The 16,399-nt window shown below is 42.3% G+C and overlaps 1 long non-coding RNA gene across 1 annotated transcript in view; it reads left to right on the top strand.

Moving 5' to 3' along the window:
- Window positions 1–2,031: 2,031 nt before the first annotated feature.
- LOC139083066 (uncharacterized) overlaps window positions 2,032–16,399 on the top strand; it is a 51,354-nt gene continuing 36,986 nt past the window's right edge. The window contains exon 1 of the long non-coding RNA XR_011539571.1: window positions 2,032–2,171. This is a non-coding gene — a long non-coding RNA (uncharacterized lncRNA). The remainder of the gene's footprint in view (window positions 2,172–16,399) is intronic.

Genomic DNA, 16,399 nt, shown 5'->3' with positions numbered 1-16,399 from the left:
GTAAAACCTGCTTTTTTTCGGTTAGACTGGGAAAGAGGCTGCAGAGAGGAAGGTTTGTTAGGAGACCACTGTTAATAATCTAGATAATTAGAAACCAGGATCTGATTTAGAGGTAAGGAATAGAATTGATACGAAAGGTTAGGAGTGAAGCCACTGGGAAGATAGACTCACTAGGGCTAGCTTGGGGGTGGAGGGGTAGGGTGACAGGAGCACCAGGGGTGGGGAGTGAGGCAGTGACCCAAGACCAGGTTACTGGGAGACTGGCCATTAACAGGTTAGTTGAGCATTTGGAGATCAGTTTTACTATGAAGGGGGTGGGTGGGCAGAAGCCATTTTACAAGACGTTGAGGAATGAATGGGTAAGCAAAGGGTGGGTACCCATTTTCAGATGTCAGAGGAGTGAGGACTGAGAAAAAGCCCAAGCTGTTAAATGCTTCTATTAGATGACCATCCAGAGATCGGTTTAGTACAGACAGGAAGAGGAAGGCAAGGAGTCAAGGGGGGAATGGGGGGTGAAATGGAAGCTCTGGCTGAAGACTGTGGACACCTCTATCTAGAAGTTTGAAGGTCATGGGAGCTTCGAGGGACCTTAGAATGAAGGGAAAGTTCTCTTTTAGCGTAGAAGAGACCTGACGTGTTTGTAGGTATAACAAGCCGGTAAAAAGGGATTGAGGTGGATAATGGATGGGACAAGGTTTGGGAGTAGACATGGGATCAGGAATCAATGGGATGACCGCAGTGTCCATCACGTGGAAGTCAAGGATGGTGCCCAAACAGTAGGAAGTCATGCAGCTGTAGGACAAAAAATGAGGAAACCCTCCATGTACTGAGTTGGAACAATCTTCAAGATAAATTATTAAGTGAAAAAAGCAAAGTGAGGAACAGTGTACATAATATATCGCATTCTGGTTAAAAAAAAGAAAGACAAAAATAAAAAGTGACATTTGTATTTGCTTGCACCTACCTAAATAAACTCTGGAAAGACACAAAAGATACTAAGAAAGGAGGTTACATCCTGGAGCGGGGGTGAGAATTAAGAAACGAGGAGAGAGACTTTTCACAGTGTGTCATTTTATTTTTTCTAATTTTTGAAGCATGGAGTGTATTAACTATGCAAAGCATTAAATTAAAAAAAGATATATCCTTAGTATGGACTGCTATGTAACCATTTAAAATAATGTAGAAAATATAGGTACTAACTTGAGAAAAGTTCCACGACATAAAAAGTTCAAAAAGCAGATTGTGGGGGCCGGCCCCGTGGCCGAGTGGTTAAGTTCGTGCTCCACTGTGGCGGCCCAGGGTTTCGCTGGTTTGGATGCTGGGTGTGGACATGGCACCACTCGTGAGGCCATGTTGAGGCGGCGTCCCACATGCCACAACTACAAGGACCTGCAACTAAAAATACGCAACTATGTACTGAGGGGATCTGGGGAGAAAAAGCAGGAAAGAAAAAAAAGGAAATTGGCAACAGTTGTTAGCTCAGGTGCCAATCTTAAAAAAAAACAACAAGCAGATTGTAGAATAAAGTATATAAAGTATCCAATAACCAGGAAATGGTTTTGATTTATTTTAGGTCCTTGGAAGGCATTTTAATCCTTTGGAATATATGATGTGGCCCTTTAAAATAGAAATCACTAAGATTATGTAATCACATATAAAATTTTAACAATGTGAGTGAAAAATTCTACACAGCATATTCACAGTATGAAATATGTGTAAATATCAACAGAAACAAACCGAAGAAAATGTAAAAGTAAGATCAGTTGCATTAATGTAGCAGGGTGTGCAGCAATTTCTAACTTAAAAATTATATTTAATATCATTATATGGGATTACGAAAATAATTAAAACATTTGAATGATGTTCTGTAAAGCAAAAAAAAAAAAAGAAAGTCATGTGGCTGGAGCTAACTTTGGCACGAAGGTGTGTGAAGAAAGGGACAGTGACGAGGAGGAGAGAAGGTGTGGATTGGAGCTTTCGGAAGGAGGAGTTTCAGGTAGAGCAGGGCAGGAGACCAGAGGCAGGATGGTTTAGCAGAAGTGCTAGCCCAGCGGGAGTGCCTGAGAACTGCGATCTCAATTAGCCTCTTTAAAAATTTCTTCAGAAACATACGTGGTAGCCTGGAGAGCGCACCGTGAGAACTACCAATGCTAGGAACTGCAAGGAGGCAAGTAAGTGATTCTGGGATGGTTTGAAATGCACGATTGAAAAGCTCATGTGTGGCATCTAGGATTGTAAAAGAATCAACTGCTGGTATGTGAGTCTAGGAGAATTAGAAAGTTTGTCTGCAAACCTCTGTTTAGTGTTTAAAAATTTTTTTTTGTATTTTAACTTTTTATTGATATATAACATACCTGCCAAATACATCATTCTCTTTTATTTATGTGCTCGTCTTTCTACCTTTTGTATATGCTATTTTAAAATCTGAGATCAATACAAAACTATATGTCCAGAGTAATCACAGTTTTGTAAAATAGAAAGAATTATATATGTAAGTGTATAGAAGGAAATGCATCATAATATAAATAATGATTATCTCTGCATGGTAGGGTAATATTTGCATTTTATTTGTGTTACTTTTCTTCTTTTCCAAATTTTCTTTAGTGAACATGTTTTATTTTTTTAAGCAAAAAATGTTTGGGGTTGTTGTTTTCATTTTTGATTAGAAGCATTTTCAAATACACCGAAAAGTAGAAAGAATAACCTAAAAACATCTGTATTCCCATTACCAAATTTTCACATTTTGCCATGCTCATTCATTTTTAAGCTACAGCCACTCCAATTAATTCAGTTTTCATATATAAAAATAATGACTTTTTTTACATAACTACAAGAACATTATACTTCCTGATAAATTTAACAATAATAATATCCTTTTGTATTCGTTCATACTTAATTTCCCTAAATTACCCCGGATAATCTCTTTGAGCTGGTTTGTTCAAACCAGGATTTAACCAAGAACGAGTCATTGCATTTGATGTTATGTGGGGTTCTTTTTTTTTAGGAAAATTATCCCTGAGCTAACATCTGCTGCCAATCCTCCTCCTTTTGCTGAGGAAGACTGGCCCTGAGCTAACATCCTTACCCATCTTCCTCTACTTTATATGTGGGATGCCTACCACAGCATGGCGTGCCAAGCAGTGCTATGTCCGCACCTGGGATCCCAACCAGTGAACCCTGGGCCACTGAAGCAGAATGTGCACACTTAACTGCTGTGCCACCAGGCCGGCCCCCTTTTTTTTTTTTAAGATTGGCACCTTTTTCTTCTTCTTCTTCTTCTTCTTCTTCTTCTTCTTCTTCTTCTTCTTCTTCTTCTTCTTCTTCCCAAAGACCCCCAGTACATAGTTGTATATTCTAGTTGTGAATGCCTCTGGTTGTGCTATGTGGGATACCACCTCAGCATGACCTGATGAGCAGTGCCATGTCTGCGCCCAGGATCTGAACTGGCGAAACCCCGGGCCACCGAAGAGGAGCACATGAACTTAACCACTCGGCCATGGGGCTGGCCTATGAAGTTCTTTTTGAGAAACTTTACTTAATTGGAACTTCACAAGCAATCATAACATTTCATGAAGAAGGTGGCATTGAAATCTGTGTCTTTAAGGAATATCAGAATTGACATGGGTAGAGAAGTGAGGAGGTCATTTCAGGAACAGAGACAAAAGTGAGAAAATGTAAGAGAGACAGAAAGGTACATGTGTTTGGGGAGTGGCAAAGAGCCCAGTTTATTTGAATCAAAGGAAAGGAAATAATGAGGGTTAAAGTCAGCAAAATAAATTGGAGACAGATCACAGATGGCCTTGAAGTTTTTTCCAGTTCACGCTGTAGATCACTTGAGAATTCTAGTGAGCCCCAGGTGTGAATAGCCCATCACGCCTGTGAATGAAACGCCTGTAGGACAGTGGCTGTATTTTATTCATCCGTGTATCCCTGGCACCCAGCAGAGTGTAACTTGCAGGATGCTCAGAATGTATTCATTGTTGAAAACATGGTGCTATTGAAGGATTTTTCACTGGAGACTAACATACTAAAATCTCCTTTGGGAAGATTTAGAAAATTGATTGGTAATGGTGGTGAGTAGAATAAAAATTTTGAGAAGACAGTTAGCTGAATGAGTTGGACCAATTGAAGAAGGCTTCATAGCGGATGTGGGGCTTGGCTAAACTAGATGGGGAAATATTGTAAGCAAAGATGAGGAGTCAGGAGTAAGCTGAGGATGCTTTGAGAAACGAACTTCCAAAAGATAGGTTCAGGAATAGTTTAGTGGGTCTAATATTGTTCAAATATCTGTTGTTATGTAATAAATGACCTCTGATCATACTTGAATTCAAGATTTGGGGTTTTAAAAATTGTGTCTACCTATATTTTTTCATATAAGAAAAACTTTCAGTACAATAAGAAAGACAAAATTGAATAAGATTATTCTGAGCTTAAAAAGAATTAATAACTCAAGAAAGCCTAAATGAAGGAACTATTAGATCAGAATTATATTGGATTGTGTTCATTTCAAATTTGTTAGACAATTGAAATATGATACTGAGTACAACTACCTGGATGAAATGGGAATATGTTTGGCAGTTAGCAAATTTAGTTAAAATAAACAATAAAGAAAGCAGAACATTTACTGAAAACCACATAGGAAATTGTGAACTCTTATTGAAGCTTGACAGCTTGTCCTCCTTCCAGAAGGACGTTGGACTCTCCTTGATTATATTCAAATTAAGGTGCAAACCAGACACATTTGTCCCTTTCACAAAGTGTTCACAGATGCTCTACCAGCAACTTTTGCTAATATCTCATTGGCCAGAACGGGGTCACATTGCCCCCTTAGCTGTAAAGGGTCTGGGAGAGTAGTAAAGTAGTATTAACTAAATGTACTACTTCTCTGAGAGGAAAAAAAAATGGAGCTCTATTTTCAGGAAAGAAGAGGAGAACGATTTGGGTAGAAGACAAGAACAATGTCTGCCACAAAGTGTTTATTGTATGTTATGGTGTCTATCAGAATACGTCTGTGTGTATTAACCTGGATATTTGTGTGAGCCTAACGTGTGAATTAAGGTCAACAGAATTGGTTATAAGTTCATTCAATAAATATCTATTTCTTGGCAAAGGCATTTGAAGATGAATGAGCCACTATCACTGCCCTTGAGGAGCTCTTGGTCTAGCTAGGGAATCACGTACGTAACTCTAATGGAAGTTTTGGACCATCTACCCTGTCCCCAGTTACCCTTAAGTGCTCCAACTCATCCATAGAGCTGGTGTCCAAGTTGTATGATGTGATCCTGCCCATCCACCATCCACACCACCCAGATATGTCCTGACCTCTAAGCCGGGTCAATCAATTCCTTCCCTCTCAAAACAGAATTACTCTCTCTTTGCATGGCTAAACCTCTAACAGATAAACTCAGTAGCTGAGGGACACACCAGACAGCACAAAGAATTGATCTTCAGTGGGTGAATGAACCAGCCACCCAGACAAGAGAGATGGTTGGAGAGAGGAGTCGCACCACTTGCTGGATTACCCCTCCTCAGGCCCTGTTGTCTACTTGCCCTTGGGTCCTAGCAGTTACTTTGCTTTTTTGATTGATTTCCCTTTAAGTTAGTTTAAGGTAGTTTCTCTTTCTTTCAGTCAAATAATCCTTGTTCATACAATAGAAAACTATAGGATGCAATAAATGGACAGCTCAGGACAGATCAGGTGGACCATGATCAAGCATTCAACCTTTACTAAGGCCCAGTGGCAAGTCAGAGCTATTTCTTAAAAGGAGAGCAGTTATGTGCAGAGGACAGCACAGCTTTGATCCAAAATCCTAAGTGTCTATGCTGTGATGCACCTAGAGGGGTCTGCCAAAGGCTTCATGCAGAATTTCTATCTGCCACAGACACATCAAACACCATCATATTTGCTAGGTCTTATGACAAGTAGCAGAGCAGCTTGCATGGCAGCCTGGACCTATTGCAGAGCCTTCTCTTGTCCTGAGCCCCACTCAAAACTGGCAGCTTTCTAGGTTACTCAATAAATAGGCCAGAGCAGCACTCCCAAATGGAGTCCACTAGGTCCACTAGGCATTATGTCTTTTTCTTAGAGGTAGGAGGGCCAAGGTGGAACAACCTGTTCATTATCTTGAAAGTGTTATCTCAAATGCCCCTAACCACTGGACCCCTAGAAATTTTACTAAGGTGGGAGGCTCCTGAATTTTTGTGGGATGTATTTCCAACCCTCTGGCACATGTGTATTGCCAATGTGTCTACAGAGTTGCTACTTCCTGCTCACTGGGTCCAATCAATATGATATCATCAATGTGATGGACCAGCACAATGTTCTGTGGAATGAAAAGTTGATCAAGCTCCCTGAAGACTAGATCATGACATAGTGCTGGAGGATTGATATAGCCCTGAGGTAGGACACTGAAGGTGTATACTGGTCCCACTGGCTGGCAGCACATTGCTTCTCACGGCCTTTACTAACAGTATAGAGGACAAAGCATTTGCCAGGTCAACAGCTGTCTACCAAGTGCCAGGGGATACGTTGACTTGCTCCAGCAAAGAAACCACAGCTGGAACAGCAGCTACAACGAAAGTCACCACATGATTAAGTTTACGTTAAATTGCTTTCGCTCTCCAAGATTCTCTTGTCTTCATAGGCCAAACAAACAAATTGAATGGGGATGTGTTAGGAATCATCACTGGTGCATTGCTCAAGTCTTTGATAGTGGCATAATCTCAGGAATATGGGATTGCTTTGAGTTTCCTATATTGGCAGGTAGAGGCAGTTCTAAAGGTCTCCACTTGGCCTTTCCTACCATAACAGCCCTCACTCTATGTATTAAGAAACCAACATGGGGATTCCTGCCTGTGCTAATTTTACATTACACAATTGGGAAAATTAACCAGAGGGTGATTGTGGGAACCCGCTCGGCCCCCTGTGAGATAAACCAAGAGCAGAACTCCACTATCACCTGACAACCATAAACCCCTATTCTGACTAGTGGACCACACTGGCATTTTGGGTGTTTAGGAATTACTATCAGTTCAGAGCCAATGTCCAGTTTTCCCTAAAATGATTATTTCTCCTTTCCCAAGGCATAGCCATCCAAGAAAATGGCTGCAGTTCCTATTAGAGAAGGCTTCCATAATTAATTAGAAGACGATTTACAGTATAAATTTTTGACTGTGTAGCAGCTTCCTTCTTCAAGGGGACCTGGATTCCTCTTCATGAAAGGGGCTCTGGGTCTCTGAACTTGTTCCAGTCTTGGAATTGGTTGAAGGGCTGAGATTCTCTATTCTCAATTCGGATTATTACTTTGGTTCTGCTGTCCATGGCAATACCCACAGCACATTATCTTTGCCAATTAAGTACCACCCCTTGGTCCTTGCCACCCTGGAATCCCATCATCCTCCCTGAATTCAGGGAACCCAGTTTAGTGATAGCAGTTCTCGCTGTCATTCCTGGCCTGCAGAGAATAGCCACCACAGAGTTCTTTAAGGAAGCTGGAGCTCTCCTTACAAATATCTTTCTCACTGTCCTGGGGGACACGGTAAAGGGTGGGTGAGCACATCTTACATGATAAATCTACTTTAGTGTTCCAATACCCCTAAGCCTTTGGAAACTTTCCTCTATAGCAGTGGTTCTCAACTGGGGCGATTTTGCCCCCACGAGACATTTGGCAATGTCTGGAGACATTTTTGGTTGTCACAACTAGGAGGCTGCTCCTGGTATTTAGTGGTTAGGGGCCAGGGATTCTGCTAAACAGGGCCAGGACTAGGATGAGCTGAGTGAGGCTCCCAGGGCACAAAACTCGTTGCCTCGCTCACCTCACCTTAGTCTCGGCTCTGCTGCTACAACATCCTGCGATGCACAGGGCAGCTTCCCTCAACAAAGAATTACTCAGCCCCAAACGTTAATGCTGCCAAGGTTGAGAAACCCTGCTCTATCGTGCACTAAAAAAAATCCATTCAGTCTAGGCCACCTTTGGGTCCAGATTTCAGTTAAGTAAGCAAACTACAAGAGCCATTTCCAGCAACTTGAGCTAACATATTAAATCAGCATCTCTACTTAGTGAGCCCATATTGATAAATTTGGCCTAGTCTAACTTTATATTTCTTTCACCCTCACCTCATACTCTTAGGATTCATTCCTACTCATATTCCCCAGGTTGACATAAATTGGTAAATTCATGCAAGGGGCTCTGGGTCTGTGAACTTGTTCCCGTCTGGGAATTAGTTGATGTAAATTGGTAAAATAATGCAATCCTTCAGGAGGTATCTCATCTCTTCACAGGTTATACTCTGTACTTCATCTTGTGGGTTGTGCTGTCACTTACCTTATCTAGGTCTAGGGGCAATGAGAAGTAGTGGGTATGGGTCCTTAGGAGGACCTGCAGTCCCTTGCCAGGGGAAGGCCATTATGAGTTCTTCAGACAAGGGGAGTCTGTTGCAAATTCTTATCAGAATGACATGGAAAAATAAATAAAAATATTGAAGTATAATTGAATTTTACATTTCAGGTATGATCAGTTCTTTAAAGATACAACTTCATTACAAAAAACAGATGGAATTTGTCCCTTTTTGAAAGAAGGGTTGAATAAAAATTGGGTTTCACAGACTATATTCTTTCTATTATAAAACCCACGTATTTGTGACAGCAATTGCTAGGGTAGACATTACCACTGGCAATTTTGACCACTATTAGTCTTAGATTTTATGTCACCTTAATTAAAGAAGAGCTGTGACTCACCTTCTCAAGGTGATGTATTTGTAGTAGGATACTGTTCTCTGTGGTACTTTTTGTGGGCACTCACCATGAATGAAAACGGATGACAATAGCTTTAAACTATTTAATCCATGAACAGAATTTGGATACTAGTATCCTGAAGGAAATTATGCTTGTAGGAGTGTTCAAATACAGTATAGCAAACGTGCTGTGGGCCGCCATTATATGTCAGGCATTGTGGTAAGTGCTGGGGTACAAATAACATGGGCTTATGTGTAAATTAAGGAACACATAACCTAGCTGGAGCTTAGCTAAACTATTCAGATTCAAAACAGAAATTGAGCTCTGCCTTATCAATGAAGACAGAAAATAAATTTGAAAAGAATCAAGATAATTCTTGAACTATCTGGAAACATCATACCAGCACCGCTTTAAAAAGAAAAAAAGAACCTCAAACTGCTATATAAGTAGAATACATTCATTATAAAAAAATATACATAATAAAAAAGGAGAAAGTAAAAATCATCTGTAAGCCCACTGCTTTCCAGAATTTTCTCTGGGCACATGCATGCGCATGCAAAAAACATATTTTACATAAAACGTCTGATATTTAATGTTTTCCAGAGACCTATACAACATTATGGAGGATATCTGGAATTTTTAAAGAACAAAAGAAAGAATTCTGTAATTGCCTTTTGAACTGTCCCCTGATAATCCTGCTCATTTTACTGGTTAATTTGAGGTTAATGCTTAGTGAGTGCCAAACTTATCTGTAAGTGTCCACTTTTTTTTTTGAGGAAGATTAACCCTGAGCTAACATCTGCTGTCAATCCTCCTCTTTTTTTTTTTGCGAGGAAGACTGGCCCTGAGCTCACATCTGTGCCCATCTTCCTCTACTTCGTATGTGGGACGCCTACCACAGCATGGCTTGTCAAGCAGTGCCACGTCTGCACCCGGGATCCGAACCGGCAAATCCCGGGCCGCCAAAGCTGAACGTGCGAACTTAACTGCTGTGCCACTGGCTGGGCCCCTTGTAAGGGTCCACTTTGATGTGGAATTTGATACGTTTGTCAGAGTATGTTTTGCCTAGTGGTTTGAAAGAGAGGTCAAGTCTGAAAACCAAAGGAAAAGGAAGAATGCAGTGACCTTAAAACAATCTTGAACTGACATTAAGAAGCAGCAAAAGCAAAGAAGCCATTCATAAAAATTTGGTTAAATTAAAAAGTGGTTAGATTGGCCTCGTTTGCCTGGGACTGAGGGGATTCCTGGGATATGAGATTTACAAGGCTAAAACTGGGACAGTCTGGGGTAAATTGGGTTGACTGGTCGACCTGGACATAGCCTGGGGTATTATGGAATACGTGTTATACAGACATTATTACAGCCTAAAATCTGAAAAGTTCTAGATTCTGAAACACATTTGTCCCCAGGGATTTGGAATGAAGCACTGTGGACTTGAATACACACAGACTGTCTCTGGAAGGTGACACAAGCAACGGGTCAACACCATCCCCCAGCCCAGAAGAAACATGTGGCTGGAGGGCAGGGGTGGAAGGGAGAGTTTTCACTGCACATCGTTTTGCATCTTTTGACTATGAACCCTGTGAATGTATTACCCAGGCAAAAAATAAATTATTGAAAAAAAAAGTGGTCAGCATTAATTTAGGGTCTTGATTCATCTTCTATAATTAACTTTCCTGGTTATTTATAAAATCAGTGGTTTCCAGTATCACTTGCTTACTTACTCTTTTTGGCCGTGTCTATAATATTCTTTCTATGCATATCACTTCACCAGGAACAGCAAGGAGTAGTGTAGGCAGATCAAGCTCTTTGGAGACATGCTACTTTAAGAGTTTCCCAAGTAAGGATGTTGAACTAGACAAGAGTTAAGCACGAGGAGAGGACCTTCCCTGTGAAGGTAATGGGACTTAACCAGTCAGAAGAAAATAATATTTGTAACAGTGCTTACTAAGTGCCAGTCACTGTTCTAAGTACAGAGTGTCTGCAAAGTTAGGAAACAGGATAAAAATAATTTTTTTATTCTTTTTTTTTTATTTTTTGAGGAAGAATAGCCCTGAGCTAACTGCTGCCAATCCTCCTCTTTTTGCTGAGGAAGACTGGCCCTGAGCTAACATCTGTGCCCATCTTCCTCTACTTTATATGTGGGATACCTACCACAGCATGGCTTGCCAAGTGGTGCCATGTCCGCAGCCGAGATCTGAACCAGCGAACCCCAGGGCCGCCAGAGCGGAACATGCGCACTTAACCACTGTAGCACTGGGCCAACCCCAGGATAAAATAATTTTCAAATCATGTGTTATTTAGCTTTTCAGATAATATGTACGGGGGTTTTCTTTGTTTAGGTTTTTTTGTTGTTGTTTTATTTTTCCTTTTTCTCCCCAAATTCCCCTGGTACATAGTTGCACTTTTTTTTTTTCAGTTGTGGGTCCTTCTAGTTGTGCCATGTGGGATGCCACCTTAGCATGGCTTGATGAGCAGTGCCACGTCCGCACCCAGGATCCAAACCAGTGAAACCCTGGGCCACCGCAAAGCGCGTGAACTTAACCACTCAGCCACGGGGCTGGCCCCTGTTTTGTTTTTTTTTTAAATCCCAAGACCTCTCTTCAGTGAAATATCTCTAAATTTGAAGCAATGGATATATTTGTTATTGTGGAAAAAGGTTTATTTCACAAATAAATATAATTTTCCCTTTATTTCCAGGCTTTTTAGACACTTTTTAGTGTAATTATTGTATTTTCTACAGATTAAAATTGGACTCATTGCTTTAAATTGGGGGTTGTCTACAGGACAGGAACATGTTACCGGGGAATCTAAAAATCTAATACGTTGTAGGAATGGTAACAAGATGATCCCGACGAACATGTGAATTGGCGAAAGGCCCTGGGAAATTTTGGAGTTCTTTTTTAAGCAGAAATACTACAAAGCAGGAAATGAGTGGGGGAGTTTCAGGTTCTTGCGTACTCACTCAAGAAGTCAAAAGCACTGAAGTTTGTCAGAATCCAGTGAAAAATTCCAGTTGTACTCAACTTCCACCAGCAGTGTAATCCCCCTAGATCACAGTGGGTGGAGGAGATAGACGATATAGAAATTAGCGAGGCAGCAGGGAGGAGCATCATGCGCAAAGGTGAAGAGGAGAGTCTGTGAGTGCCTTCTGCGGGGAGGAAGAGCCAGAGGAACAGCAGGACCTTGAAAACCAGAACAGATTGTATTGAGGAGGAGCAAGAAATAAGTTGGGGGCTGACTGAGGAGGGTTTCAGAATACAGGCAGCAGAGTTCAGGTTGTGTGGGTGGGAAACAAATAAGGCTTGGAATCTGGGGCCCCAGATGCCTTGGAGATGTTCTGTCTGTAGGATATCTGGAACTGGAGCGAGCATGTGTGAGAGGTCAGAACAGCAGCTGTAGATAGAGAGGGTGGGGATCAGGGGAATATAAGCAACACGTCCAGAGGAAGGTTGACCTTTGTAGACTAGGAACTTGTCAGTGAGGGAAGTGGTCAACCCAGTGGTGACCTCAGGAGAAGTATAATGATTCTGTGGAACCGGGACTGGGGCTGTGGACTGCAAACAAGGGAGTTGGGAACATTTCCTACCAGGAGCAGCCTTACACTCACATAGGGGTAGAGCACTGTCCATTTTTGTGTCATTTGAGGGGCTCTATAAAAGCTTCTCTTTCTCTACCTCTCACCTTTACCATCTTGCCTGAAATTCCCATCATTCTCTAATCCGATCATAATCTAATCTCATTTTAGATTAAGGTATTGAATAGCTTATTAAAATGCAAATATTCTTGGGAGGGATACCCAGTCCAATATCAACACTCCATACTGTGAAAGTCACACATTTACAAAACATTTATTCTGTATACCCTCCCTTCAAGCCAGCCAGAAATCAAAGATGATAGAACTCAGACAGAATCTCATGAGTATGAAATTCAGTCACTCTGATTTGAGGGAGAAACTGTTTCAAACGCTTAAAGGAGTAAAACTGATTCCCTGTTCGTTATTTTTCCAAACCCAGCATCCATTCCCCGAGCTTGTCCCAGCATTCTAGATTTCCTTTGGGAAACTACCCTACCTTCCCTCTCAGGCTAAGTTTATAAGGGAGAGTTTTCTCTTGGGCCCCAGAGTTGGAGCATGTGCCTCTGTTCTGGCCAACAGAACACTGGGATGGATATGTGATCCAAGTTGGCTCAATCAGAATGAGTCCTGGAGTATGGTGGGGAAAAGGAACCTTACTGAAAAAGATTCCCTCTTTCTTTTGCTGGGACCCCTAGCATTACAGATGACCTGCTGCCACTGAGGGCCACCACTTGGATCGAAGTAAACACTGAGGGTAGACAGAGCTGAGAGATGGAGTGAAACTAAGTCCTGATGACATTGTTTGAGACCTAAGATCCCCAAATCAGCCCTATTCTTAGACTTTTCAGTCATGTGAGTCAACAAATTCGTTTGTTTTGCCTAATTCAGATTGAAATGGATTTTCAGTCACCTTACAACTGAAAAAGTATTCCTATAGACCGAATATTTGTGTCCCCCCAAATTCATATGTTGAAACCTGATGCCCAATGTGATGGTATTAGGTGAGGCCTTTGAGAAGTAATTAGGTCATGTGAGTGGAGCCCTCATGAATAGGATTAGACCCCAGAGAGCTCCCTTGTCTCTTCTGCCATATGAGGACACAGCAAGAAGACAGCCAGCTAGGAACCAGAAAGCAGATTCTCAACAGACATCGAATCTGCCGGGCGCCTTCATCTTGGACTTTCCTTATGAGAAATAAATTTGTGAGGTTTGTAAGCTACCCAGTCTATGGTATTTTGTTATAGCAGCCAAATGTACTAGGACAAGTACTGACTGGCACACCATTAAACCCAGTTGTGTGCTGTGTTCCTTAATAAGGTTCATCTTTTCTCAGGAATTCATCCCATATGCCAGAGCACCATGATGTAACCATATCTAGGATGCCTGTTTTTATACTCAGCCATTGACTTCTTTACCTCTGGAGATTGCCTGATGACCTCCTTTTAGCATCTCCAGCAGAGAGAAGTATGGAGGGGCTCTTTTAAAGGTGGATCCCAAAGGCTGGTTATGCCGATAGCCAACCACAGTTAACTCCGGTAACCACAGTTGGCCTGGGTAGTTCTGAGGCAGATGACTCACCCCTATACTGTGGGCAGCTCTTCCTGCAGTGCTAGACCCCAGAAAGGACCCACCGCCAGCTCCTTGCTAAGGAGGGAAATAACCCCAAGAAATTTGGCTCTCTGATCTTGGGATAACCGAGAAATGAGTCAGCTTTCTAGAGAAAACCCTCTTTCCCACAGTCTGTGATTCACCATCTCTAGCAGGCTTCCATCCCCACCCCCACACTGGTAAGGCCTATGCATTTCTTTCAAGAGCATAATAATACTTTATATTTGAAAAGTACTGAAGTGCTGTACCTCTTTCAAAGTATTTGTGCATTCATTATCTCATTAGGATACCAGATTTGCCATTTTTTCCCCTCAGATTCATTTTTTCAAAACCTCAAATCCAGCAGAGAAATTTTTTATGTGGCTTTCAATGAGCTTTGAGAGGAGAAAATCAGAATTCAATCCAAAAGCAAAGCTTTCCTAGAGCCACAAATATAATTCTTCTCTCTTATGCCAAAAATAATAAGGGGGCAGAGGCTAGATTCTAGAGGAAAGAACATTAAGTGGGAGCTGAAACTTGGGTTCTAGTTCCAAACCTGGCACTAAGGAGCTGTGTGATTTGGACAAGCCCCTAACCTCTCTGTGCTTCGTGTCTTCCTTTGTAAAATGGTGGCATTGAGGCTTCCTAGAGAGGTTGGCCTTGATATTTTCTGAAGGCCTTTAAAGCTCTGAGGTTTTATGACTTTATACAGCCTGAAGGAATTGATTTATAAGCAAGTTGGCACAGTTTAACAAGCCCAGCTGCTATTTGGGGTATGCAGAGGAGAGCCCCTGTCCAGGGTGCCAGGAGCCATAACACAGTGGGACATAGAGCTGAGGATGGCTAATTCCCCAGAGATTCCAAGGACCACCTCTGACAGTGGCGGTTGGTCGGTGGTGCTTAGGTGGTTAAATGAAGGGTAAGTGCCTGACCACTCACAAAGTGCGGGCCTCTTGTGGCCTGTGGGATAAAGCACAAGCAGATGTCAGATTGCTTCTTGGAACGGAAGGGAAGTGGAACCCTGGTATTTCCCTGGAGACGTGGCCTATGTAGGGCTTGGCAGCCAGGGTAGTAGGTCCTACTTAGCAATGCAGAGACTGGCCCCAAGACATTTTTCTTGCTGAGTTCAACCTTCTCTTTACAACCCTTTCCTCCAGCAAGAGCTTTCTGCCCAGTGGAGAGGTGAAAAGATTCCCCAACCCCAGGAGCCCCTTCCATAGGACTACAATCTGCAGTATATCCTAGCTCTTCCTTCCATTTCCAATGACTACTTTGAGAAACTAGGATGTCAGTGGTTTATCTTGCCTCACTAGTGCCTGAATTATGTATCCTTTGAGAGCAAGGACTATGATAGACCGCGTCGTACCTTACTCAGGCCTGCTTTGGTTCTGAGCCAAACCTGTCCCCTCCCCCACCTCAACCTGCACTCTCCCCAAACCCTGAATTAAAAAAAGAAAAATCAAGACAACCAACTACCACCACCACTCAACAACAGAACCCCTCACCATCCCATTATGTATCTTGTCTTCTTTAGGAAATTTTTCTTTGCTCCTAAGGTAATTCATGCTAAAGTGCTGATAGCTGCTAAAGCTTATTACTTGCTCATCCCCCCTGCCACTGCTCTGAGTGTGTATTTGCATTTTAACAGGGAAATTGGATCCAGTTTGGCAGAAACACTCACATCAAAGGAACAAATGTGTTTCAGGGTCCAGCATCAGACCTAAGATGGGAGATATTTTTGTCCTTAAGGAAGGGCCATTTTGGTTCCTCCGAACACTGAGAGGAGGCTGAGTACTGGTGAGGTCAGAGCTATTGGAGGGCAGCCTGGCCAGTCGGGCCTTCCCCTGAGCCAACAGTGCCTTCTTATTCATAATCAGACCTGCAATTTTAACACGCAGAAAAAAATCTGCCACATTGCATTTGCGAGCCTCCCTGCATTTCACAATGGTATTTTGTTGATTCTTGGATCTCTCTTTTCCTCCTTAAATCCTGGCCCAGCCTCAGATGCCCCTGGCTCTCTATGGGCTGTACAGCCTGATGCTGGGATGTGAAATCTTGGCACCCTCTGAGAACTCCTTAGATTTGCCTGCCCCGTCCCGCCCCTCCACACACCGTTCCTACATCCCTTATAGAGTCTCCTGCAGCCCAACCCCCAGCCCTAGGACATCATGGCCTGAGCTTAAACAGGATGAGAGAAAGGGACCACAATTCCATTAAGTAAAACCAAACTTGAATTAATACCAGGAGGCCAGCTGAGTCTCAGGAGCTTCCAGATCTACATTACAAAGGAGCAACTTTCTATTCCAGTAATTTTCCCACTCTGAATTTTGGTCCCAGGCCAGTACTCTCTGCCACTCACCTCGTTCCACCCCACTCCCAACGACAAGGTTGAGAATGTCCCTGTGAACAGGAACCAACCCAGTTCCCCCAAATTGAAAGTCAGCTTGATTCTTTGAGGAGAGGGGTCAGATAGCTCTAGGATATACTAAAGTGATCGATTG

Source organism: Equus przewalskii, chromosome 4 (genome assembly GCF_037783145.1).
Source record: "Equus przewalskii isolate Varuska chromosome 4, EquPr2, whole genome shotgun sequence".
Classification (NCBI taxonomy): Eukaryota; Metazoa; Chordata; class Mammalia; order Perissodactyla; family Equidae; genus Equus; species Equus przewalskii.
The sequence above is the reverse complement of the archived record's forward strand: the minus strand, read 5'-3'. Positions and strand labels throughout refer to the sequence as shown.